Below are 26,995 nucleotides of genomic sequence, written 5' to 3'. Positions count from 1 at the left end.
CCATATATTCTCTATTGGACATTACTCTAGAATGCTATAAAAACAGATAGGAAGAATACTTAACCAATCTGGGATTAGAAGGGAACACTTTCTTCAAGATATAGGAATAGAAGAATTATAGGCAGGAGGGCATAGAATATGCAAAAACTTGCAGGTGGGAAATTTCTCAAGTGGGAGAAAACTTGAACTTCAAAATGAAACATCTAAAGATTAGATTATGATATATTATGATTCGTTTATCCAGTCACTTACTAAGGTCCATCATTTTTTGGGTTGTTTCCAGTTTTGGGTCACTGTAAGTTTTCATTTCTTGAGTAAATACTTAAGATTTGCAAGATCATATAATAAGTATTCTCAACTTTATAAGAAATTAGCAAACTGTTCCCAAAAGTTGTCATGCCATCTTTTAGCTCACCATGAAGTAGGAGAGTTCTTATTTCTTTCTCAGTGTTCTTGTCAATATTTTATATTACTACTTTTTAAAATTTTAGTCATTCTATAGGTCTGAAGTATATTTCATTATAATTTAAATTTGTATTTCCTTGATGACTTGTGATGTTAACATCTTTTTATATGGTTACTAGCCATTTGTATTTTATCCTTTGTAAAATTTCTTTATTTAATTTGCCACTTTGAAAAGTTGTGTTAATTATTTTATTATTGAATTCTAAGAGTTCTTTATTACTGATTCAAGAGCTTTGCTAGTTATATGTGTTATAAATAATTTCTTTTAGTAGTATGTAGCCTGCCATTTCATTAAGTTTCTTCTTTGAAAAACATATATTTAAATTTTTGAGGAATCCCAATTTATCAATATATTCTGTTATGGTACTGCTTTTTTCCTTTTTCCTAGGTTTGTTTCTAGAAGATATATGGTCATAATCTTTATATTTAGGTATATACTCCATCTTGAATTAAGTTTGTAAATGGTGTGAGGTAAGAGTTGCAGTTCATTGTTTTGGATATGAAGATTACATTCCAATTGTTTCAATACCATTTATTGAAAATACTATCATTTCCATATTGAATTACCCTGTAGAAAATCAATTCCATTTCTATTGATTTTTTTTTTACTTGACTATGCATTACATATTTTTCTTTTTTTATTGTATACTACATATTTTGGACAATACAATTGTAGAGAATTAAGACTGCTCTCTTTTGCTTTTTTTTTTAACAAAAAATTACTGGCTAATCTCACAGAATTTGTGTGGGCTTGACTTTATACTTTATTAGTTATGAACTATGGAAAACCCCAAGGTATTTTGCCAAGGTATTATGGTTTCTTAGGGCAATTTTATAGTAGGTCTAACTCTATAGCATGATCTTGACTCTTCAGACACGGCCTTTCTGTTGGCTCAGTTGGATGCCAGCGGTGTTAAACAGACCGTAGAGAAACCTCTCTACACTGGCAAGACTGGCAGTGTCTGTAAGTACTGCTTAATCTCCAATATCTTTGTTCAGCTCTTAACCCAATCGCAGCTGCTAGCCATTAGCCTCTGGCAATTTTCCTTGAGTGTATGCAGCTCACCCTCAGCCACGGACATAGGTTGTCCATCACAAAGATATCTGGGACAGCTCCCTTCTCTGTGATGTCCTATCCATCACACTGCAGCGACTTTAGTAGTCCAGAACTTCTGCCTCTGCAGCCTCAGCTCAGTGGGACTATCCACCCTGCTTAGACTCTACCTCTGTGTGCTCTAGTTGGAAAACTGTTCTGAGACAGAGAACTGGTGATCTTCGGCTCACTTCATGAGTTTCCCTCCTCAAAGGTCACAGGCTTAAACTGGCTACTGTCCATTGCTTGAAAAACTGTTGCCTGATATATTTTGTTCAGTTTAAGAAATGCTTATGGCAAAAAGCCTGGCGTGGTACCATTTACTCCATGACAGCTGGAAGCTGAAAATCTTTCTGCTTAGGTATTTAAGCAGAGAAGTAAAATATCCTATTTGTACTTTAGAGGTTTTTTTCTGGTTATAATAGCAAGTGAATTGGAAGGAAATGAGATTAGAGGCCTAAACATAACATTTGGCAGTAATCCTAGAAAAAACTTACTTTTTTTCTTTAGGTGAGAGGAGGGGAGATAGTGAGGCAGACTCCCACATGCACCCCAAATGGGATCCACCCAGCAACCCTGTCTGGGACCGAGGACTCGAATCAGCGAAGCTATCCTAAACACCGGAGGCTGTTGTGCTCGGACCAACTGAGCAATCCTTGGAGCCCAGGGCGATACTCGAACCAATCGATCTACTGATTGTAGGAGGAGAAGATGAAGAGAAGGGGAAGGGGAAGGTGACGGGGGTGGGGGTGGGGGAGAAGCAGATGGTTGCTTCTCCTTTGTGCCCTGAATGGAAATCAAATGCAGGACGTCGTCTATATGCTGGACCACTGAGCCACTGGCTAGGGTCAAATTGCACACTTAATAAATACATATTTCATACTCATCACATTCCAGTCATAGTTCTCATTTTAGTATGAACTCATGTATAGTATTTTCCCATGTATAAGATGCACCAGTTTTTTTAAAAAATTAGGGGTCTGATACAGTTGTTATAGGTTTTTTATGTGCATTTCCCACTTTTTCATGTGGATGAAGAGTTGTATGAATTTTATGATGAATAAAACTTGAGTTCAATAACTTTATATAATACATTTTTTTCAAATTTCGGGCCTTCAAATTTATATGTGTTTTATATATGGGAACATCTTTTAAATGAGGAAATATGGTAATCATCAAAAGGGGAAATATGGTAGTCATCAAAATCCTATGGTATAAGTGCTATTGGTATCTCCATTTTACAGGTTGGAAAACTGAGGTACACAGAGGCTAAGTAACTTGACCAAGGTCAGAAATGGAGCTAGAGTTGAACTCAGGCTGCCTGAGCCCAGAGCCCATGATCGTTAGCACCGTGCAATGCTGTGGAATAGGAGCCCAGACTAAAGTAATGAGAATGAGCCACCTTCATGTGCATGGATAGGATGCGCTGCCCTTCCTGGACACTATTATCAGCAAATGTTCTGTGTTCCCAGAGTGAGCAGACAAAAACCAGGCATCTTGGGGGATACAGAAAGGAATTCAAAGCAGAAAAGATTTGCTGCCTACAGTTCAGCTAAAGAATGTCAAAAGATGGCATGAAATCATGCAATAAGTAATCGCAAACAAATATACTACAGACTAATTCCTGAAGGGCTATGCTGATGCTAAGGGAAGAGACAATGGCAAGGATGAGAAAGACCATCTGTAAGTTATAAGGCTAGAGTCTATTGTTAGGAAGCTTACTTGTGACAGGAAAATGTCAGCCACCTCCCTGAGAGCAAAGGACAGCATGTCTCTGTTGAGAACGTGTCTTATAACCTTAAAAAGGCAATTGTCTCTGAGCCTAAAATGATAACATTGGAAAGGATACATGACTGAATTAATTTTTATTTAAAAAAAAGTCCATGAAATTTTCTGTAAAAATAAGCTTTGGTGCAATTGCTGGGGGGAAGAGCAATATTAGAGGGAATAATGAACCTAGAATATGAAAAAAATGATGAAAATTTGCCATTCTTGGAGCAAAGAGTAAAACAAAATCTCTGTCATTATGAAAAGCCCCATTTGCGAGGTCAGGGAAAGTAGCAGCTGAGGCTACACTCAGAATCTCCAGGAAGGTTAGGAGCTCAGAACATCTGGGTCGAGGTCACCATGTCATGTGTACCAAGTTAAGGGTGTCTTCTGAATTTTAGTGATAAACAGCCATTAATATTAAAACATGCCATAAAAATCATGCTTTTAAAGAGCACTGTTTCAATCATCTGTGGAAAACTGTGTTCTGCTGATAACCTAAATACATGACTGAAGCTATTTGCCGCTCATGCCGACATGAAGAAGAATGACGCCAGAGCCGCCTCCAGCAGTGAGTGAGTTTGCTGGGAACCTGCTGCTCGTTGTTGGTGCTTTCACATGACTGCTACAGGCATGTTCTCTGCAGGAGTCCCGCAGGTGCCTTTCCTGGGGGAGGTGGGTTTACCTGACGGAGGTCTAGGGAGGTAATGGCACAGGCCAGTATGAAAACAGGACAGAGTTCACCGTGTGATAAATGGTTGACTCAACTCAAGGTACACATGCAAGTCAGAAAGCTTTACTTAACACACAGTCTGATAGAAATACCACCAATTTTGGTGGGTAATTACTCCAGATTCAAATTCTGTTTAATCAACCTTGTCCAAGTTATGTGAGTTCTCTTAACCTTGCATTCTTCATCCATTAAAAAAAAAAAAACACAAAAAAAACTTAAATCACTGTAATGGGCTGAATGGTAGGCCAAACACGTCCAAGTCCTAACCCAGGACCTGTGAATGCGACCTCATTTGGAAAAGTTAAAGATCTTGAGACATGATCAATTAGGTTTGACACACGTTCACAAGAGACTCAGCGCGGAGAGGCACACAGGAAGAAGAGCAGGCCATATGAAGGCAAAGGCAGAGACGAATTATTCAGCTGCAAGACAAGAAATGCCTAAGTCGCTGGAAGGTGGAAAGGCAAGAAAAAGTCTCCCTTAGAGCCACTGGTGAGAGCATGGCCTGCAGGTATCTTGATTTCCAACGTCTGCCCTCCAGAACTAGGAAAAAATAAGTTGTTTTAAGCCACCTAGTTCATGGTATTTTTTTTTTTTTTACAGTAGGAAAGAAATATAAAAACTTCAAAGGATTCTTGTAGGAAAAAATGATAGGGCAGTACGTAACCCAAGTAAATATTTAATCAGGTTAGGTACTTTTGTGATAGTACATGATACTTCAAACACAAAGCAATGTCTCTGAAGTTACAAAATTTGCCACAAAGACCATATTTCTGATAGTTTATCTTGAAATGTTGGAGGTATACAGTGTCACAAGATACTTCATGGCACCAAAGGTCAAGGGTCTCACTCTGACATGAAAGTATATAAGGCTGGGCGTTCAGGTTACTTCTAAGAATATTCAAAGTACGCTAAGGAATCTTAAAGCATATGGATATCAAAAAATTTTAATTTTCTTGACAATGGCTGGGAAATTCATTTGTAAGAAAAAGGCTACTTTTATTGAAGACAGTATTAAAAAGTATATTTCTGAGAAGCTGAACCCCCAGGGGCTGAACAGGAATATATGTGATTCACTTAAGACAAGATAAAACACTTATTGGTGACTCCAGGAAAATGAAGAAATTAAAAGGTAGAGAGGGCTTTAAGCTCCAAAATCTAACCCCTTCTACCTAAACCATCTTTAAGATAGCTACAGATATGACAAAATATGACTTCAGATAAAGAATTCCTTCCTTTCCTCTCTCCCTCTCTCCCTACTTTCTTTCCTTCTTTTATCTGTTGCTTTTTGTTTAAAAAAAATGCAGAGAAACTGGTCTTCAAATTTTGAGTAACATAAAACTGAGAGAGTGTTAGAGTGAGAATGCAAAGGCAAAATGATACAGGTGTTAGTTAGTCTCTACTCAGATCTAGTCCTCAACTCAGAGTCAAGTTAAGGTACAAGGGAAGATCTGGGCAAAGAATTGTCAAAGATTAGGCGATAGTCTTGGTGCTCCTTTTCTTTCTGCAAAACACACTCACCAGATACACAGTTCAACAACTTAAAACATTTCATCCATGAATTTCAAGAATTCTGGAATGAAAATACTTTTCTCAGATGGAAAACTAACTTCTATGATGAAAACATTTTTTCAGATTCAAAAATGTAAGCACCAAATGTATTTTTTTTTATTATTCATTAGAGAGAGAGAGAGAGAGAGAGAGAGAGAGAGAGAAGAGGGGAGGAGCAGGAAGCATCAACTCCCCATATGTGCCTTGACCAGGCAAGCCCAGGGTTTTGAACTGGCAACCTCAGCGTTTCCAGGTTGACGCTTTATCCACTACGCCACCACAGGTCAGGCAACACCAAATGTATTTTTAAAGGGCAACATATATATCTTGAAGAATGGTTATTTTTTACTCAGATTACCCCAATCTGAGGTAACAGGTTACAATCAGTTGCAATAAAACTAATTGATCCACTTTATGTATGTCTAATAAAGGATGGAATTATCAGCAAAGTTACACACTATATGTGTATGGCCAGAGGCCGCCGCCATCGTGGCCATGCACATGCAGGTTCATATTGGATTCGGGCAGACATTAAAGAAATAGTGGAGCCCAAAAATGGTGGGCCACTCCTTTATTAAAGTCTCGCACTGGCCAAGAAGCAAATACACAGGGAAAACACTTTCTTTTCATTCAGAGCTCCCAAAGCCCTGATGCATTCTCCGGTTCCATAACCAGGAGAATCTTCTCTGGTTTCTCCTAGAATCAAAGGCCCCCACAAACCTCAGTAGGGCTCCCAAAGTCCCTCAGCTCTGGTTCCCCATCTGCACATCTTCTCTTTCCCTGCCAACACGGCTTCTCTAGCACTCTGCAAAAACTACCTGGGCCCACAAAGACCCCTCCTCCAGCAAACATTAGCAAAACAATAACTCCTCCTAAACCGGAATGCAATCCGCAATTTGCAATCAACTTCCCTGCTCCGAGGGCAAGCACACATGTGGCTGCCCAGCGCTATTTTGTAACAATAAAAGTGAGCAAACTCAAAAAATACAAATTTTACAAACTCATTTGCCCAACAATATGTAATATGCCACCTTTTAAAATGTTTTTTTGATTAATCTAGGGGGATTGGTCATGTTAAATACATATATTTTTAGGAAAAAATTATGTGCTAAAGTATCTGAATCTATTGTAAATAAAATACGAATTCAGATAATGTAGAGTTAAACAGAGACTTGAATAATTAGGAAAAGCTTAGGCAGAGTGTAAGGTCGGTGGATGGAGGGATGGTCACATAGGAACTCAGACCCACCCACTTTGGCTAGGACCGCCCACAATCAAGCCCGCCAAAGGAAGCTTCCCAGGAACCATTTGGAAAGAAGCGATTGTCTGCCAGCCAGTGAAATTTTACCACGTCATAGTAGCTCCACTTCCCTAGAGGGACCCTTTAAATATCTCCCACGCGGTTTAATCTTTGCAACTTCTCTGGCCTCCATCTTTCCTCGGGGCCAGGGAACCTTGCCGGGTGGGGTGTGCGCTCTGTACCCAATAAAGCCGTCTGCTATTGGAAGATTTGAATCAAACATAAAAGAAGAATCAAAGGCCATCAGCACTTAAACACCATAAAAGCAAGCCAACTAAACTCCCAGGATTCTAAAGGTGAAGGCAGGAGAGAAGAAAGGAGCATTAACATTCTGTCACCTCCCTGAGGACCAAATCGGGATGAGAATTTAAATGTCAGAATACAGTAATTAGGCCTGACCTGTGGTGGCGCAGTGGATAAAGTGTCGACCTGGAAATGCTGAGGTTGCCAGTTCGAAACCCTGGGCTTGCCCGGTCAAGGCACATATGGGAGTTGATGCTTCCAGCTCCTCCCCCCTTCTCTCTCTCTGTCTCTCCTTCTCTCCTCTCTCTCTCAGTGTCTCTCCCTCTCCTCTTTAAAATGAATAAATTAAAAAAATTTAAAAAAAAAGAATACAGTAATTATAGTCAGCATCACTGATATGGGGGAAATGATAAATGGGTAAATGAAAGCCCTGGAAGTCCAGGGTGATGGAAAAGAATAGGCGGTGTATACTCTGATGCACTTAGGCTCACAAAGAAAGGGCTAACCTGCAGTGGCATACTGAGAAACTGGAAAACATTTTAAAATTAAAATGTAGCTTCCTTAGGTTGAAATTTTTGCTCAAGTGGGTAGATTGGGTAGTTTGGACCCTTTGGAGACTTTTAAGCATTCCAAAATGCCTCCAATGGGTTTAGAATGCCAAGAATGTGCACAAATTGGGTATTTAAAATCCTAGACTTGAATTTGCTAATCCAATTAAGCCTGGCTTTGCCAGACACAGAGGCTGGTCTCCACTTCAAATCAGGCAGCTGAAACAGAAAGACTCAAAGAATCTGTGGGAAGAAAAACCAACAGGCCATGATACCTGTTTCTAAAATGACAGTAAATACTTAAAGTTATTAGTATTTCTTTGAAATGATTATTGCTACAATCTCCAAAATCACCACCCCCAAAATTACATAAAATGGAAAAAATGGGTATGAAATTGTTAGTGTTGCAAATGTACTTTATTTTGAAAGCTGTTTTATGTTAAACAAAGTCATGTCTTGACTCAGAAGTTCCCATTCTTCTCAGAAGCACCTATCTTATCTATTCCACTTAATTAAATAACCCTTTTTTTTTTTCAGGTCCATTTCTAGTGTTTCTTGTGTTTCTGATGAAGTCTTGAACTCTCTGACATGAATAAATGTGGACACCCTTACAAGTTTGGTAAGCTTCTTGAAAAAAGAGATCAGATCATACACTTCTTGTGTATTCTCCTGGTGCCTTGTACTATCACAATAGACCAGGACTAAAATATGTTGATTTCACTTCCATTAATTCAATTCCTATTATCACTTTTATATTAGCAAATGGTACTTTGCACTTTAGAGAATATCACCCCCCAAAAAAGAAAAATTATTTAAGCAAGACAAATAATCATAGTATACAGCATGATCAACATGCATGACTATAAAAATATAAACATTGACCCATTCAAAAAGTATATGAGAAAGAAGGTGGAGAGAAAATGAGAACACACACGTGGTTGGTAGGAAAGAACATGACGGAGCTGTATTCTTCAGTAGGAAATAAACAGATAATATCTAAAACCGAGAAAACAATCCAGAAATGTCAGTGTAAACACATTATTTAAGAATACATAAAAATAAATTAGAAAGTTTAAAATGGTTAGCACTGGAGAGTAGGAGTCAGTTAGGAAAGAAAGAGAAAAGGAACATCATTTTTTAAAATAAACATTCAGCCATATTTGTCTTTTGAGCTATGTATATGAATTACTTTGCACAATAAAAGTTATGTTACAAAACAGTAAAATCAAAGCAAAAGGCAAAAGAAAAGCAGGACAAAATTCAGAAATGAGTATATAAAATTTTGAAATCTCCAAATATGAGCATGCTATGATTTGAATTCGATAGTTCGTAGTTAAATAATCAGCAGGTCAAGTGGGTCCTTTTAAAAGGAAGGGGATTTTTACTGATTTTATAAAGAATTTCCATATTTCTGGTTTTTCCAGAGAAGGGTACCATGATAATCAAAGTTTTAATTTAACACATAAATCAGATGATACGATGTTCAAATCTTCCAGTCCAATGGTTTTCTGTCTTACACAGAGACAACATTCTTTAGAACAACACTCATGAAGATCTACACTCCAACCTCCCTGACCTCAGTTCGTAACCCTGTCCTGGCTCATTTCACTCTAGCTCTGGGGTCCTCCTAGTTTCTTGACCATACCAAGTACATTCTGCATAAGGGTCTTTATAGTTTCTATTCCCTCTGCTTAGAGTTATCTTCTCTCAGATATCTCTAAACACTTTTTCCAGATCTCTGATCAAATGTCACTCTATGACAGAATCCCCTGACCACTGAATGTAAAGTAATATACCCTCCTACACAAGTACATGACTCTCTTTAGTAGTGCTTGATTTTTTTCATAGTCTTTTCATCACCAATTGGACTGATAAGAATTTCTGGAGGTTTGGAATAAGAGAGAGAAAGAGAGGGAGAGAGAGATGAACTCCAGAAAAAGCAAAGGAAAGCAGTTGAAGAGGTAAGCATATACATGAAATATTTAAGAGACCAAGTAGACTCATCTGACTGATGCTGAGATTACATTTGAGAGGTGAAGATGAGACAAATTGGAAGACAGTTTGTGTTCATATTATGAAAAATTGTTATTTCCTAAATAATAGGATATTTTTTGAAGTTTTCAATCAGGATTTTCTATGATAACATTTTAGAAATAAGAGCTCATAGTAATAAACAGGACAGCTTAGGGAAGGAAGAGGTTAGAAGACCAGAAACTGGTTATGAGGCAATTGCTAAGGTAGAAGTTTTGTCAAATATAACAGAAAGGACAAAAAGAATCAGAAGGGCTTCGTGATTCACTACAAAAGAAGAAAAAGAAAAGGGATTAATCGAGGAACCCTGAGGTTTAAATTTTAGTTACATTAAGAGAATAATGATGCAAACACTGGATGAAGTAAATCAAAACATGACGTTATTTTTGATAATAAAGTTGAAAGTATGGTTCTGGTGCAACTCTATTTTGTGATGACATTGAGGCTTTTTAGAGGAAATTAATAGCTGACAAATACATATACAGAAAAACATCAAGGCTATATATACAGATAAGGAAATTCATCTGCTTAGACCTGATAATTGTAGTGAAAGAGTAAGACATCTGAGAAAGGCTGTAAAGAAAACTGTCAGATTGCTCCTTGGAAAGTCACCTTGGGGAGTTGGAGAGAGAGAAGAGTCAACAAGGCAGAGAAGAAATTGTTGGAAAAGTTAATGGGAAAATAGGCCATTATAATGTTATGGAAACTAGAAAAAAAGGATATTTCTTTAATAAATTTCTATTGCTGCACAAAAGTTAAAGAAAATGATTGGAAGTATCTTTGGAGAAATCAAAGTTTTAGATCTTGAAAAAAAGGGGGAAAAAAAGCCAATCTGAATTGTAGCATAACCTTAACATAGTCTAAGACGTCAATCCCCAAGTTTCCACTATAACAATAAAAATTGGGGATTTTGATGTCTACTTGATAGAGTTGTTACAAGAATTAAGTAATTTACTATATTAAAATATAGGTGGCAAATATGTGTTGAGATCAGATTCTGGACAAATGAATAGAAACAATCATTAGAGAAATGTTCTGGTTATTTACTGTTGCGTAAAAATTCTTCAAAACTCAGTAACATAAAACAACCACAATTGTTTCATGGTATTATCTCTCATGAGTCTAGCTCAGCTAGTCAGTATCTTGTATGGTTGTAGTTAGATTATGGCTGGGACTAGAATTATCTCACATGTCTGGCAGTTAATGCTGGCCTTTGGCTGAGACCTCGGTTGGTTGTTGGCCAGAGCACCTACGCATGCACTTTCCATGTGGCCTGGGTTTCCTCAGAGCATGGTGGTTGGGTTCCATGAGAAAGCATCCCAAGAGAAAAACAGATAGAAGCCATATCACCTTATATCAGGGGTCCCCAAACTATGGCCCGCGGGCCGCATGCGGCCCCCTGAGGCCATTTATCCAGCCCCCACTGCACTTCCAGAAGGGGCACCTCTTTCATTGGTGGTCAGTGAGAGGAGCATAGTTCCCATTGAAATACTGGTCAGTTTGTTGATTTAAATTTACTTGTTCTTTATTTTAAATATTGTATTTGTTCTCATTTTGTCTTTTTACTTTAAAATAAGATATGTGCAGTGTGCATAGGGATTTGTTCATAGTTTTTTTTTATAGTCTGGCCCTCCAGTGGTCTGAGGGACAGTGAACTGGCCCCCTGTTTAAAAAGTTTGGGGACCCCTGCCTTATATGATCTGGCCTTGAGTATTTTTTAGTGTAATTTCTATTTTATATTTATTAAATAGTATAATCATCAAGGCTAGCTCTTATTCATGAGAAGAGAAATTATATTCCACCTCTTGATGAGGAGGGTAGAAAAGAATTTGCAGACATGTTTAAAACTACCATAGTAAGTAGTTAGAGCTCTCTTCCTGGTAATGTCCTCCCATGACCTTTCTTGATATGTGCAGAGAGGGAGAGAGAGAGAGAGAAAGAGAGAGATCCCATGTCTCCTCCCTCTTTTTATAAATCCACTGATCCTATTCTGGGGGCCTCATCCTTATTACTTATTATAACTTTAATTACCTCCCTAAAGCTCCACTTCCAAATATTATCTCATGGGGGGTTAAGTTTCCAAGATATGAATTTTAGGGAGACACAAATATTCAGTCCTTAGAAGTTCTGCTTCTCTGGAGGATGCAATCTAACATAAGGGAAATTTTTTTTCTACTATGACAACCAATAAAGATTTGGCAACAGTCATAGTGGTAGTATTTTCAGAATAGACTCCTCATTGGGTGCTAAGCTTTGCTGCAGAAAAGAATGTTAGCATAATCTTGGAATACTTTCTACCACCCCCAAATACCTGAGGAATTATCAAAGGGAGAAAAATGGTGACTTTACAGTGCAGTAATCTGGAACACAATAACAAAACTGGTGCTCCAGATTAACCTCACTGGCAGAGGAATGGATAGACATTGTACACAGCCCCAATGTCATGCATTGAGAAGAGCACAGCATCACTTCTATAGTATTCCTGACAGGAAAGCACGACCTGACACTGGTCCAAAGGGAACATCAGATGGGCCCATCTTGAGGAGCACTCTTCAGAATAGAAGGCCTTAATATTTTAAAACTCAAGGTCATAAAAACCAGATCTTGCAATTATTCCAGGTTGAAGAGCCTAAAGAGATATGACAACTAAATGTAACTCTTGATCTGAATTGGTTGTTAGATCAGAAAGCAAAAGGAGACACAACTGGTTCAGCTGAAACATAAGTAGGGTCTGTGGATTGATTAGTGGTGCTGTATGACTAGTGATTTATTCAGATGTCTACATTTAGTTAAGTAGGAGAAAGTTCTTATGTTTTGAAAAATACTCATTGAAGAGTTAAGGGTAAAGAGAAAGAACAAATATGGTTAAATGTTAACATTTAGAGAAGTTGGGTGAGAGAATGTGGAATTTTTGTTGTATGTATAGCTATTGTAATGCTTTTCCAAGTTTGAAATTATTTGAAAATAAAGCATATAAAAAGAATTTCTTAGAAATGTATATCTCCTACCAAAGTTTCTTGATTTGTCACCAAATTAATCTATATCCCCATTTATTCCCATTTTCTCTTCTCCTTATTCCACCATTAAATCACCCATGCTTTTACCCACAATTTCCATATATCTCTTTCAAGAAAGTCCTGAGATTCATTAAACCAGAAACAGAAAAAAAGATGCAGTCTAATTTTTAGTAAATTGCATAGCCTCCCTTGTCCCCTTCTTAACCTTGAGAGTAGTGCCTGAATCTAAGCAGAGACTGTAATACATCTGCATTCAATTTCTTATTTTCAGTAATTACACAGGCCAGATTCATTATACACATTTAAATCAGGGAGCTCCCAAATAGTAAGGGCTGAAGTCTGACCAAGTATATCTATAATCACACTAAACAAAAGAATCCTTCCAGTACGAGATCATGCCCCTGACTCAAGGAACTAGGCTTCAAAAAGAAACTAAAATATGGAAAAATAACACATTCTTCTCAGATGCCCCTTAAGTCTAAAACTGGTGATGTCCAGTGGCATTTGCTGTGACCACAAAAAATGTTCCTGCCTTCCAGAAATGCACATTCATTTGATCCTTATGAAACTGCAACTCTCCAATCCAAATCAGAACCCAGACCGTGGGCTTAGGAGACTGTTTTGATAACAACCAAAAAATTCAGAATGTTTTACAGACACCAGACTGGGAAGGATCCAGCAAAGAAAATAATTTTACTCAACAGAAGATCCCCCAGGGGGACCTGTATGATGATTTAGTCAACACTAATCAAGTGAGGTTCTTTGCCCAGAAGCCAAGTGTCATGTAGGTAAAAAAAAAAAAAAAAAAAAAAAAAGTTAAAACAGATTAGAAGCTAGACAAATTCACAATTATATTTTGTCACTGGATCTTAATCTACCTAAGGCTGCACCAAATATTTTTAATTCCTAATACTAAAAAAAAAAAGAAAAGAAAAGAAAAGAAAAAAAAAGTAAGAAAGTAGAAGAAGAAAGAGACATTGGCATAGAATATAAAGCATTCTTTCTCTAAGCAAATGGTGCACATTTTCTTCATATTTTCTCTAACATTTTTACAATTGGGAAAATACCCCAGCAGGCTACAAGTATTTAGGTATAGTATAACCTCTTCAAGTGCTTTCCTATTCCCATGCCTGATGCTTCAAAGACATGGTGAGTTGGTGGTGACTATCTGATGACCCTTTTACAAAAGTAAGTAGCAAACATCCCTGGTGGGATAGCTGTAAATGGTGTGTGTATTTCTACCTTTCTTACAGCATATTACCACAAGAAAAAACAAAAGGCAAAAAAATAAAAATAAAAAGAAGAACAAAAAGGATTATATCTACCTTTAAGCATAATAGTTGACAAAGCATAAGACCATGTGGCATCTGACTTTAGCTCGAACTTCAGGTCTTCTAGATACATGACGTTTTGTTCGTAAGGCACTGGCTCTGTTCTCTGTATGGGCCCTAGGGATCAGAGTGAAAGCATTCCAGTCTCAGAGGCAGTATCTCCTTTTAACCAGTTAGAATGTCAGGTGGCAGAAGACATATGCCAAGGCTGGTTCACCCAGAAGCGTTCCTAAAAGTGGTAGGAACTCACTTCTTTTTGTGCATAGAGTAATTCAGTCATTGTAGCTGAAACTGTTGGGTAAACCTAAAAATGGGGTACGACAGGGAACAAGATAAGAATAAGGGAAGATTGAATATGCATGTAAGTCATCACTGATGATTCAAACAATGACTAATGAAAGTTTCTAGTTTTTACTTGGCTTATGCCAGTAAATACAACCCTTGCTTATCCCTCTTGGTGACAGTGGGAGCAACTGCTACTCCTGCTGAAAGGAACCTGGGTCACCAAGAAAAGTAGTATCATAGCAACCATGATGCTGGCACAGGTTGATATAGAGTATAATATCCAGCAGAAACTACAATGTCAGGCAGAAAAATAGAAACTCATTGCTAGCTCTCCTCAGCTTTGCAGAAAGACTAGGCACTTGCAGAAAAGTGAACTTTATTTGGAGCTCATTTTTTATGACCAGAGGAAAGATCATGAAAGTTTACTTTGAGAATCTCTATCAGCTGGCTTAACCTAGACTACTTCTTCAGAAAAATGCAAAAAGTAAAACGACAATGAAATGTCACTTCACACCTGTCAAAACAGCTATCCTCAATAAAGCAACAAAGAACAAGTGTTGATGAGGGTGTGGAGAAAAAGAACCGTCTTGCACTGTTGGTAGGAATGCATATTGGTACCACTTGTGTAGGAAAAAATATGGAGTTACCTCAAAAATTTTTAAATGGAACTGCCTGATGACCCAGAGATTCCACTTCTGCGGATATATCCAGAGAAACCTGAAACACTAATTCCAAATAATATACACACCCCGACGTTCAGTACAGCATTATTTACAATAGTCAAGATTTGGAAGCAGCCCAAGTGCCCATCAGTACATGAGTGTATAAAAAAAGCTGTAGAGCTGACGGAAGACAATTGGACTTTGGGTGATGGGTATGCAATATAATCAAATGTCAAAATAACCTGGAGATGTTTTCTCTGAACGTATGTACCCTGATTTATCAATGTCACCCCATTAAAATTAATAATAATAATAAATCAATCTAAAAAACCCTGTAATACATTTACAAAATGGAATGCAACTCAGCCATAAAAAAAAAATAAGACAAAGAAAAAGGAAATCTTACTCTTTGTGACAACATGAATGGACTTAGAGAGTATTATGCTAAGTGAAATAAGCCAGTCAGAGAAAGAAAAATACCATATGATTTCACTGATATGTGGAATCTAACAAACAAAATAACATAACAAACAAAATAGAAACAGACTCATAGATAAAGAGAAGACACTGACAGCTGTCAGAGGGGAGTGGGGTTGGGGAGCTGAGTGAGAAAAGTGAAGGGATTAAGCCCCCCAAAAGAAAAACTCATAGAGACAGATAACAGTATGGTGACTGCCTGAGGGTGAGGAGGTAAAAGGAGGTAAAGGGGAATAATTGGTGATGGAAGGAGACTTAATTTTGGCGTGGTGAACACACAATACAATTACAAAGAAGAGAGTTTATTTTGAGAATCTCAGCCAGCCAACCTAATTAGCTTCACCTTCCCACCACCACACCAGCGAGCTGTGATGGGCACCCTAACAATAGCCATAAACTCTATACAATTATCCAAATCCTTTGGTGGAGCCTGGATCAACATGAATTTTTAAAATAAACTTCTAGGCATAAATGAGCAACTATTTTCCCCTATTGCATTCCTTTATTCATCGTCATAAAAAAATCAGTATCCTTATAGCATTGAGTTGTCAGTTCCTAACTACACAGGGCTCTCAGCTGTGTGCAGAATTATGAAGTCAGTTTCTGACCTTTAGGAGTTTCAAATCTAAAAACATTTTTTTAAAGTGTCAACCAGAATCTATATTGAGAACACTAACCACAGGAATAAACAGGAGGCTACCCACAATCTCTATGAAGCTGTCCTCATGGAGGATCAGAATTTATACTACCTCTTACAACATAGGCGGGATTTAAATAGTGGGGTAGAAGAGGTAAGGATGAGAAGTAGGGGAGATAGTCTAGGTAGGGGGAATGAAAACATACCAGTGAGAAAGTGAAAACATTGTTTGGGCAACAGTGAAAAGGGCTGATTGATCAGAGCAGGGGTTCTTGTAGGTAAGTAAGAAAAAGAAATCAAAAGAAGGGTGGAGGAGGACACTGAATACAAGTTTAAGAGTTTGAACTTTATCCTTTGCTGGTGAGTGTCACCAAAAGAGACGTTTCATCAACAATTGAGGAAAACCACATGCCCCGATGAATTTACCAAGGCTAGTGGAATACTGATGACCCGGGCCACCTTTTTTATGGGCTATAAATAGCACTAGCTCTCCTAATAGTCATTGAATCCTGTTCTGTTTTTACAACTGGGTGTTGATAGAATGGCCATTTGTGGCAAGGTCTCTTGGGCATGCCTTGGAGCCCTCAAGTTGGTAATCTCTGAGCAGACATTCCAGACACTTAGAAGAAAACCAAAGTAGTCGTAAATAGCATCAGTTCCATTTGCATGGCCCCTCTTCTCCAAAATGCTCTAAGTGCTAGGAGCGGCTGGCTCTTACAACAGGGCCATGCCAAAACGCACTAAACAAACTGCTTGTCTAAAAGGGGTAAAATCCTTGAGCACACGCATCTGTAACCTCTCTATCACCTCATTATGGCTTGCACAGGTTAATGTCATAGATCTAGAAAGTGGCCAGAAGCAGAGTATTTCCAACGCCTAAGTGGAAGCAGAAAGGCTGTCTGTGGCAAGTGCTGCTCTCGAGGTTTCCATAGCACTTCCCTCGCTGGGGAATGCATACCATTCACCCTTGGCTGGCATCTCTGGCCCAAAGAAATAAACCACTATTTTTGACTTCTGCCTTTCTACATACCCCCGATAGACTTAGTTTCGGTCAGTTTTTTTTTTCCTGAAAAATCAGTAGTTTATAATACTCTTCAGTATTTTTACTATGCTTGAAAAACTGAGTTCAGACACATTAAGCAGATGTTTGAGAACTGAAGTCTTTCCTGACTACTCACTATTTTCTCTAATTCCACTTTCCCTCTGCTCTACACAGGACTCTCTCCTGTCCTTAATCATACTATATTCATTCTCACCCAAATGTGCTTACTAATGGTAGATGTCTTAACTAAAACATCCATCTGGATGACCTTTAAAACCTCCACAAAGCCGTCCATGTCTTTATTAATTTATTCCTGATTTATGACTTATAACAGCATTTATAATTCATAAATATTATTCCAGGACTTAATTCTGTACTGTCTTATAATATTACTTAATTTCTTTTTGTTAAATTACATTATAAACTTGACCAAAAGCAAAAAGTTATTTTTGGTATATTCTTTCATGTTGCCTAAATGCCTATCAAAATATAAAATAAAATTAGGTATTAATTAAAGACCAATTAAATCAAATTACCATCAACATCCTTTGGTCATTGGTCTATGAAATTAATTGTCAGAAAGGCAACATATTGTAGTGTTAATAGTACAGGCTTTAGACTCCTAAAGAGCAGATTTCAAATCCCAGCTCTCAACTTATTAGCTGGGGACACTGAAATTGTCCTCTGTTTGCTGTAGTCTCCTTAGATATAAAATGGGGATACCTCACAAGACTATTATAACAATTGAATTAGAGAGCCTTGTATTTTATTGCACGTAGTAAGTATTCAATAAGTTGTAGTTCTTTACTGAGTACTCATGCAAATCTAATTATTGTGATTATAAAGTAAAGAAGAGACAGAGCTGTCATTTTGGTAGGCCAATTGGCTGTTCTGGCATGAAAAAGGAGTCTCAGTAAGAATGACAGCTAACATCAGAAACCACAGAGGACAGAAAGCAGTGGGATATTAAATGTGCAGAAAAAAGGTCAACCAAGAATTTTACATCAAGTGAAATGATCATTCAAAAAAGAAAGCAAAATAAAGGCACTCCTAGATAAAATAAAAACAGATAATTTGATGTTAGCAGACTCATTCTACAAGAAATACTGAAGGAAGTTCTTCAGGCTAAAAGAAGGCAACCCCAGATGATAATTTAATGTTATATAGAAAAACAAAGAGTGCCAGTAAAGGTAATGTTGTAATTATAAAAGAAAGTATAAATGCATAGTTTCCCCTTTGTAACTAATTTAAAAAGAAACTTTACACACTAATATGCATATTGTTGAGTCTATAACATAAAGTGTAATTTTTTTGTTTTGGGGTTTTTTTTTTGTATTTTTCTGAAGCTGGAAACGGGGAGGCAGTCAGACAGACTCCCATATGTGCCCAACCGGGATCCACCCGGCACGCCTACCAGGGGGTGATGCTCTGCCCATCTGGGGTGTCGCTCTGTTGTGACCAGAGCCACTCTAGTGCCTGAGGCAGAGGCCATGGAGCCATCCTCAGCACCCGGGCCATCTTTGCTCCAATGGAGCCTTGGCTGCGGGAGGGGAAGAGAGAGACAGAGAGGAAGAAGAGGGGAAGGGGTGGAGAAGCAGATGGGTGCTTCTCCTGTGTGCCTTGGCTGGGAATCAAACCCAGGACTTTCGCACGCCAGGCCGACGCTCTACCACTGAACCAACTGGCCAGGGCCAGTGTAATTTTTAACAATAACAACAGAAAGGAGTAGATGGGAACAAAGCTGTATTAGAGTAAGTAAATGACACCAAATGGTAATGTGAATTCATAGGAACAAATGAAGAAAAACACAAATGGTAAATAAAAAAGTTAACATAACAAACTCTATAAATATATACTCTCTTTTCCTTTTTTAGCTTCTCTAATGGACATACTTAGACAAAGTAATAATCATAGGAAAAGATTATAGGGTTTGTAACATATATAGATATAATATGTATAACAATAATGGCACAAAAAAGGAAAAAGGGAATAATAGATCAAGAGACAAGCAATGTTTCTACACCCCATTGGAATTAAGTTAGTATAACTTTGAAGTAGATTTGATAAGTTAAGATGTGTATGGCAAACATTAAAAGAATTATTTTTTTAAAAACTCTAAAATATAGTAAAAATAATTAAAGGAATTAAAACAGAGCCAAAGCAAACATTTATTTAAAAAAGGAAAACAGTAAAGGAAGAGTAGAGAAACAAAATATAAATCAGACATTTTAAAAAAAGTGTCAAACATAAACACAACTAAATCAATAGCATTAAGCGTGAACTGATAAAATACTTCAATCAAAATGCATAGATAATCAGATTGATAAACAAACAAGACCCAAATATATGCTGTCTATACTTTAGATTAAAAGATATAGTACGTTGAAAGTAAAAAGGTGAGAAAAAATATATCATGCTAATAGGAACCACAGAAAACTGGTATTATATACTAATATCATAAAAAGACTTTAAAATAAAAAATGTTGTTTGACCGGGTGGTGATGCAGTTAATAGAGTGTCGGACTGGGATGCGGAAGACCCAGGTTTGAGACCCCAAGGTCACCAGCTTGAGCACGGGCTCATCTGGTTTGAGCAAAAGCTCACCCAAGTTGCTGGCTCGAGCAAGGGGTTACTTGGTCTGCTGAAGGCCCACATTCAAGGCACATATGAGAAAGCAATCAATGAACAACTAAGGTGTTGCAATGCGTAACGAAAAACTAATGATTGATGCTTCTCATCTCTCCGTTCCTGCCTGTCTGTCCCTGTTTATCCCTCTCTCTGACTCTCTCTGTCTTTAAAAAAAAAAAAATGCTGCTCTAGAGAAGGGAATATTTTGTAATAATAAAGGAAGTCAATTATTTCAGGATTAGATAATAATTATAAACATATAATCCAATATGCATCATATCTGCACAATGGATTCCTAAAATACATGAAGCAAAAATAAACAAAATTGAAGGAAAGAGCAGAAAATTCAACAATAGTTGGGTATTTCAATATTCAATGATCAATAAGAGATAGAACAACTAGATAGATAACCAACAAGAAAATAGAAGATTTGAACAACTAAAATTAATAGGTATCCGTAGAATATTCTACCAAACAGCAGTAGAATAAACATTCTTGAGTACATGTGGAACATTATCAAGGGTATAACATATACTACCCCACAAAATATGCCTCAATACATTTTAAAAGAATTAAAATGGTTGAAATCATAAAACATATTTTCTCTAACCATAGAAGGGTAAAATTAGAAATGAGAAGCAGAAAGAAATTCAGAAGTTTACAAATATGTGCAAATTAAACAACATACTCCTAAATAACAAATAGGTAAAAGAAGAAATTGCAATAGAAATTTAAAAGTACTTTGCAATAAATGAAAATGATAAGATATACCAAAATTCAGGAGATGTAGCTAAACAATGCTTGCAGGGAAATTTTTATTGGTAAATGTATATATTTAAAAGAAGATATAAATTGTCATATAGCATATATTCTCAACCAAGACACTGGTAAAATGAGAGCAAACTAAACTTAAAACAAAAGGAAGAAAGGAAATAATAAAGATTAGAGTAAATAAATGAAATACACAACAGAAAAACAGTAGAGAAAATCAACAAAATCAAAAGTTGAATTTTTTGGAAAGAGAAAATAAAATTGAAAAATCTTTAGCTAAACTGACCAAGAAGAAAAAAGAATAAAATGATAAAATCAGGTATCAAAGAGAAGACATTACCACTAACTCTGCAGAAAAAAAGAAAAAGATTATCAAAAAGAACTACTATTAACAATTATTATATATGCCAACCAATTAGATGACTTAGGTAAAGTGGGAAAATTCCTAGAAATACATAAACTACTAAAATTCACTCTAGAAGAAAAAGAAAATTCTAAATACATCTAGAACAATTAACGGGACTGAATTAACATTTTAAAAATCTAACACAGAGAAATGCCCAGGCCCAGATGGCTTCGCTGGTGAATTCTACCAAACATTTAAAGAATAATTAATAACAATTTTCCAGACCTGGCCCATAAAAACCTTCACACAAGATTCTCTTTGATCTTTTTCTTTTCTTACTGTGTGGGATGAAGACATCCTCCTGGGTAGTCTTGGGAGACCTATTTTGAATTTTGCAGAGTCACAGGATGGAAGAAACAGCCGAAAGGAAACCAGGGAACCATTACCCCTCAATCATCATTTAGAGGTAAACTGTCCAAGATGAGGAAAAACCACACTTTGGTGATAAACCATTGAGATTTGGAGATTTATTTGTATGTAACAGCATGATCTACCTTAGTAATATTGACAATTTCTATTCCAGTTAGTGTAAGATAAGGGTTTTTGTTTTTTTAACACCTGGTTCATGTCTCTATTGCCTACTCTCTGAAGGGAGTGTCTTAATTGCTCTGTAGGGTCTGATGAAGATATTATTTTATTCACCTATCCCTGGTCAGCTTCAGTATCAAGGTCAATGGGATAAGAAAGAAATCTGAGTTAATGACTACACATTCGAAGTGTTCTTTCGTGCAAGGATTCATGGTGTTGTTTGTTACTGTCTAATTGCATTAGAAAACTTTGTTCCAGATTATTTTATTAATTCACAATTATTCATTGAATTGATAGGGATGTATGACTATTTCTATCTGCTACATTGGACAGATAATTTGGCCTGAAAGAGACAGCATTCACAGGGAAACCCGAGATGAGTCTAATAGATCAAGCTGTATTAAATACATGCAAACCCAGGAAGTGAGGGGGAAAGTTACACATTTTAAGTCTCCTAACATTTCTGGAATGTCCTAGCTTTTGGCTCAGTATTCTCCTTTCACTCCATCTCCTCTTCCCTTCAACGTTCTCTTCACAGAAAGTGTAATTTAAGAACATGTTGGAAACTAGCATATTAAAATAGCTCCAACAATGTTTTTTCCCTTTAATGATAGCACTTTGGGGGAAAGAATTAAAGTTATCCTGAAGACTTCCCTCCTGGGAGCACTCTGCGTTCCGGACTAGTTAACTAAGCCTTTGGTCATGGACTGAGAGCCTCCCATCTCTGGGCCAGCTTTTCAACTCTTGGGGCTGTTTTTCTTGCCTCAACCAACATTTACCGAGAAACTGATTCAAGCTGCATGTTAGGTGCTACCCTAAGAATTTTCTATACTAGGAACAGACGTGTGTGCAGAATTCTACAAGAGTACAAAAGGAGAATAAATTCTGTGAAGATGAAGCATTTGAATAAGGGTAGATAAGACTCTACAATGAAGGAGATATCTGAGCTTGTCCTTAAAGACCTTTATGGGATCTTGCTAAGCAGAGGCGGGATGGCGGGGGCGGGGAGGAGGCTTCTGGGTAGAGGCTGTAGTCTCTACAAAGGCCCCAGAGATAGAAACAGAACAAAAGGTGTTTGAGGCATAGTGAGAAGTCAGCATGATTACAGTACATGACTGAAGTAGAGGAACAGAAAGAGACACGCTAGAGATAGCATTTAAAAAGTAGAAACAAACCAGCCAAAAACATCTTGGATATAACTTGTATCAGGGGAAAAACACAATTTATGATCCCTCACTGCTTTCTGAGGAGGGTGGAATCAGCAATAAAAGGGTCTTTATTGTTCTGTTGGATGAGGTGGTGTGGCTATGCATGTTGGATATATCTGCTCCAATACAATATATATAAGAAAGGGAATGGGTAGAGAGAGTTATAAGTACAAAAGAGAGGAACTGGAAAGATTTAGGGCCTTTATGCTGGAAGGGTTAGATAAAAAGCTCATGAATGCTCATACAGCTGAAAAATACTGGAAGAAAATGGAAATTGTGACGAAGGATTTATTGAGCTGTTTGTGACCTCTGCCTCACCAAGGAAATTATAGGTCTCTTCTACATTGCTTGTTAATACTGGGGGGGGGGCAGGATTATTTACTGAAGAAATCAAAGAAGTGCTGGGTTTACCTATTTTTCAGGGTTGGTGCGTCATGAAAACAGAAACTGTCTATATGGAAATCACATACATATGTATGCTAAATGATGTTGACCTGTAGGCAACCAGGACCATAAATTTCAAGCAGACAGGTAACATCACACTGGATTTTTAAGACTAGTACCTCTAGATTAAAGCATGCTAAACAAGTGATGGTGTAGCAGAGATTATAAACTGCTCATTATAATCAATGTTCTCGATTTTTTTTCCCCGTCCCTACAGCTAAACTTACATTTTCTAGGCTTTTTTTGCATCTAGATGTCACCATATGATTGAATCCAACCCAACAGAATGTGGCAGAAATGATGGACAGCTCCACAAGGTATAGTCTATTAAAAATATCCTTTCTAGCTGGATGGAATAGAGATGGCCCATGGGCCATGTTGAAAGATTCGTGTAGAAAACAAAAAAGCCTCCATTTATACTAGTGTAGTAATGTGAGCAAGAAGAATACTTGTGTTGTGTTTGAAACACTATAAATATTGGACAAATTTTTAATAGCTACTGGGTTACCCTAACTAATACAGATGTGAAAAAATAGGAAGCTTTAAAAACTATCCAAGGAGGCAAGATGGAAACATGCACTGAGGCAGCAACAGTGGAAACAGAAAGGAAGAGTCTAGCAGTTCATAACCTAACCATTCCTCACAATATGCATTAGTCAGCTATTGCTGCAGTAATGCCAAGTAACAGAGAACCTCCAAATGCAATGGATTATATCAACAGATATTTATATTTCTTACTCACAAGTTGGTTGATCAGTTGTCTGATGGGCTCAGGTAGGTTTGTCTTCAGGTTGCCAGGTGGCTCATGTCTGTCCTAGATGCTTCCATCAGGGGACTTCAGTGAACTGGGGCAGAAGCACAAAAGAATAAAAAGAAACACATGACTTCGCTTAAGGTCTAATTCAGAAGTAGCACTCAATCACTTCTGCACACATTTCATAGCAAAAGCAAGTCACATGACCAAGCCCAACATCAATGACACATGTAAGTATAATCTTGCCATAGAGGAGGGCAGGATTAATGGCAAGGGGAAGGAAGGCAGGGCGAATTGTGAACAAAAGATACAAAGTACCCCAAAGTGTATCTCAAAATTGCTCTACTTTGTGGAGCTTTTCACAATTAGTTCAACCTTTAGTGCTCCTTTTATATTTATTGTCAGTTATCACATTGCTCAGTTCATTTTAGATAAAGGAATTTGCTTCATTCTATTGACTGAAATGATGAAGAAGACTGCCATATAATTAAACATAGAAATGATTAGCTGAAGCCTTGAGGTGAACACTTCTAACATATTATCAAAACACTGCTACTTGTTTTGTGTGGCTACGTTCGTCAAGGGAGGTGGTGATGGGCCAGCTGAGCTCAACAAATATGTGATGAACAAACATGTGAAGTACGTAAATGATAAAACCAGGGTGGGTTCAGCTGGTACTACTCTTGGAAAAGGGAAGCTAATATTAGATTAGGTGCATGAAGGAAGTTATCAGCAGATGTTCTGTAACTATCATATAAAGAAAATCTGATTCTAAAAAGTGAGTGTGTAACTATGAATGTTGTGATTTAAAGACAACAAGTTTAGAGTGTATACCTGCCAAGGTAGAAAGACAGTGGCGCTCTTTGCTGGGAGCATGAAGGGGAAAACTTGATGTCATTTGATAAGTTGGGCCATAACAGAGAAGGAACAACGAAGCCTCACCACCTATACTCAGCCTCATATAACTGTAAATGGCACTGTTTGAGAAAGAAAGACAATAAAAGCAGATGCAAATATTACTGCCAAGAATAACAGAACCCAAGAGAGGTCCCAATCTGGAACCCACACAGCGAGGCCACGTGATCAGGATCTCCCATAAATCTAAAACAAGAAGCATATGTCTAGATTCTTAGCAAAAGTAATCATAATAGTTTCTTTTAGATAGTAAAGCTTCTGTGAGTCTTCATCCTACAGAATAGGTTTAATCCATGTTGTAACATATTAATACAATAAAATTAATTAATTCAAAAACATCTTCTTAGCCCTACAAGCAGCTATCTCAATACTTCATTACCACCTAATTTTAAAAATTTCCAGTTACATTGCCCAACTATAATATTGATCTTATTCTCAATATTAGTATTAAATTCCTTTTTGTTGTTTCCTTTAATATGAAATCTACCTGTTTAAAGGATCCAAAAAAGTATTTGATAATAGTAAAATAAGATTAACATAATTATTTAAAATTAATTTAATATTAATCATTAACAAATATTATAAAAAGGTAAATAAAATTAGGAAAAGTAGTTATAATGCAGGTATACTTTGCAAACTATGTATTCTTTGTATATTATGTGTATTTTGTATATGTATACTAGCTTTTACATCTAAAATCTTCCTATAAATAAAGAAAAAAGAGAATATCAGTAGAAACATGGGTAAAGATGCTAATAGGCAACTGATGAAAGAAATAAAAGGAAAATATAAGTGTAACCCCATTAGTAATAAAAGAAAATGGTTTTAAAAGTTAAATAACATTTTTTACTTTATAAATTGAAAAACAATTTTAAAATAACATTAAATTCAGCAAGAGTTTTGGAAATCAGGAACACATGCTGAGGTGGTGAATGTGCATCCTCTGGTTAGCCAATTTTACTTTTAGTAAGTCAGTTTCAGGAAGTCATTTTGGATGGAAATGAAGATTTAGCTATAAGCATGTTCCTCGTAGTGCTAATTTATTTTTAAACAGGAAAAAAATGTACAACATGTGTCCAACAATAAATAGTTAATTAGATGGGTACATTTTATTCATGGAAAGAGATTCACACAACATTTTTGAATGAAATGATTTCAAAACAAAATGATAATATAATCCTATTTAAAAATGACTTTTTCTTAAAAAGTAGATGAGAAATTTAAATGTTAAAAGTTATAATTTATAGAAGATGGAAATATAGATGGTTCAAATTTTCTTTTTTATTTTGGCTTATCTATGTTTCAAATATTCTATAATGTATTTATATTTTTGTACCACTAGAAATATGTGAAATGTCATTTTTAAATAAAAACTTTCAAAAAGATGACTTCACAAATTACTTTGAAAAGTGAAATAAGGGTAAAACCTCTTAAAAATCATTATCTTAAAAGAAAACCTCTATTTAAAAGCATAAAGTTCTGAGATGATAAATAAGATTATATAACTTGAGAATCAAAATTTCTGTTTGTCTATCTTATTAAAAACTGGATATTGATGAGGTGCAGTAGTTTCCTTGCTAAGGAAAAGAAAAAACACACTGGTTATTATGTCAGAAAAAATAGCTTAGAAAGCAGGGTATTCCCAGAAACATGTTTATATTTAAAATTACATAATTCTTGCCTGAATGTGTCTATTAAGTTTGGTCCCTGTTGTCCATCTCTGGAAAAAATGGCAAAGTCTGCCAAAATCAGGTTAGCATTGTTTTGTTCAAACATGGATTAAATAATGCTTGCATATGCTGATTATGCCGTATATCTGCATCATGCTTTACAAATTATAAAGCGCTTTTATAGACATTTCATATCCCCAAAGCACTTTTAATTTTAAGCCTGAAAGTATAAGAAAAAAATAACAAATTTCAACCAGTGCTTATCTTCAATATCACAAGCATCTATAAGTGATTATTGACTATTTTCTGTAAATAAGATAAACTTTCAAAGAAATTATTTCTCTTCCTTCCCCCCATCCTCCTCCTCCTCCTCCTCTTCCTTCCCTTCTTCTTCTTCTTCTTCTTCTTCTTCTTCCTCCTCCTCCTCCTCCTCCTCCTCCTCCTCCTCCTCCCCCTCCTCCTCCTCCTCCTCCTCCTCCTCCTCCTCCT

At 36.8% G+C, this 26,995-nt stretch overlaps 2 long non-coding RNA genes across 3 annotated transcripts in view; one reads left to right on the top strand and one right to left on the bottom strand.

Annotated features, from left to right (window-relative positions):
- The first annotated feature begins 3,824 nt into the window (after positions 1 to 3,824).
- LOC136388996 (uncharacterized) overlaps positions 3,825 to 26,995 on the top strand; it is a 23,998-nt gene continuing 827 nt past the window's right edge. The window contains exons 1-4 of the long non-coding RNA XR_010748231.1: positions 3,825 to 3,982; positions 8,238 to 8,319; positions 23,146 to 23,254; positions 23,385 to 23,484. This is a non-coding gene — a long non-coding RNA (uncharacterized lncRNA). The remainder of the gene's footprint in view (positions 3,983 to 8,237; positions 8,320 to 23,145; positions 23,255 to 23,384; positions 23,485 to 26,995) is intronic.
- Positions 14,182 to 26,995, bottom strand: part of LOC136388997 (uncharacterized) — a 25,283-nt gene continuing 12,469 nt past the window's right edge. For both annotated transcript variants that reach the window (XR_010748232.1, XR_010748233.1), the window contains exons 2-3: positions 23,910 to 24,012; positions 14,182 to 14,383 (exon numbers count right to left, since the gene is read on the bottom strand). This is a non-coding gene — a long non-coding RNA (uncharacterized lncRNA). The remainder of the gene's footprint in view (positions 14,384 to 23,909; positions 24,013 to 26,995) is intronic.

This window comes from Saccopteryx leptura, chromosome 1, assembly GCF_036850995.1.
Source record: "Saccopteryx leptura isolate mSacLep1 chromosome 1, mSacLep1_pri_phased_curated, whole genome shotgun sequence".
Lineage (NCBI taxonomy): Eukaryota > Metazoa > Chordata > Mammalia > Chiroptera > Emballonuridae > Saccopteryx > Saccopteryx leptura.
This window is presented reverse-complemented; position numbering and strand designations above follow the sequence as displayed.